General features: G+C 43.6%; 1 non-coding gene across 1 annotated transcript in view; it reads left to right on the forward strand.

The window, feature by feature from the left end:
• The window catches only part of LOC149548749 (25S ribosomal RNA), a 3,293-nt gene extending 2,634 nt beyond the window's left edge, over positions 1–659 (forward strand). The window contains exon 1 of the ribosomal RNA XR_016354930.1: positions 1–659. This exon is cut by the window's left edge and continues 2,634 nt beyond it. This is a non-coding gene — a ribosomal RNA (25S ribosomal RNA).
• The last annotated feature ends 461 nt before the right edge of the window (positions 660–1,120 follow it).

Below are 1,120 nucleotides of genomic sequence, written 5' to 3' on the forward strand. Positions count from 1 at the left end.
TACAAACCGTGAAAGCGTGGCCTATCGATCCTTTAGACTTTCAGAATTTGAAGCTAGAGGTGTTAGAAAAGTTACCACAGGGATAACTAGCTTGTGGCAGCCAAGCGTTCATAGTGACGTTGCTTTTTGATCCTTCGATGTCGGCTCTTCCTATCATTGTGAAGCAAAATTCACCAAGTGTTGGATTGTTCACCCACCAATAGGGAACGTGAGCTGGGTTTAGACTGTCGTGATACAGGTTAGTTTTACCCTACTGATGATCCGCGCCGTGATAGTAATTCAACTTAGTATGAGAGGAACCGTTTATTCACACATTTGGTCATCGCACTTGGTTGAAAAGCCAGTGGCGCGAAGCTACCTTCTGTCAGATTATGACTGAATGCCTCTAAGTCAGAATCCATTCTAGATGCGGTGCATATCTCTCTCCGGCTGCATCGCAACCTGCAGTAGGGGTGCTCTTGCACTCCTAGGGGCCCTTGTCATTGGCCATCTCCGATCGGCGCACTAGCCCATTGGAGCAACCTTGGATATTAATTTCAAGCGATCGGCAAGAAGAATCTTTTGCAGACGACTTAAATAAGCGACGGGGTATTGTAAGTGGCAGAGTGGCCTTGCAGCCATGATCCACTGAGATTCAACCCTCTGTCGCCTCGATTCGGAAAACCTTTTTCGACTCTGAGGCGGGTGGGGTTTGTAATTTGCGCTGTTGGTCTGACTTTTTCCGTAGTAAAAATTTTTTTAGTTAAACCATAGGAAAGTCAGATGTTCTATGTCTAAGTGAAGTATAAGGTTTTGGATAAACCATCTATAAGAAATATTTGCCATATAAGCCCTATATTCATCCCTATTCATAAATGGTCAGGCGCAAAATTTTCAAATTTCAAAAGAAGCGAATATGCTTTCGTTTTCCTTTTCCTTTCTCTTGGGTTACCTTTCTTCCTATTTGTCCCAACCGTCAGATCCGATTAGATCTACCGCTGGCGTTACTTCGCTATTGAAAGTTGCATGCTCATTAAGTATAGCGAGATAGCGAGTGTTGAGTTTAGAAGTAGTGGGACCATGAAGTGAAGGTGCGGTGATCAGAGATTTTCTTATTAAATGCTTTATTGTGCAGGTACAC

This window comes from Cupressus sempervirens, chromosome 7 (genome assembly GCF_028749045.1).
Source record: "Cupressus sempervirens isolate cs-2001-9-10 chromosome 7, ASM2874904v1, whole genome shotgun sequence".
NCBI classification, from domain to species: Eukaryota; Viridiplantae; Streptophyta; class Pinopsida; order Cupressales; family Cupressaceae; genus Cupressus; species Cupressus sempervirens.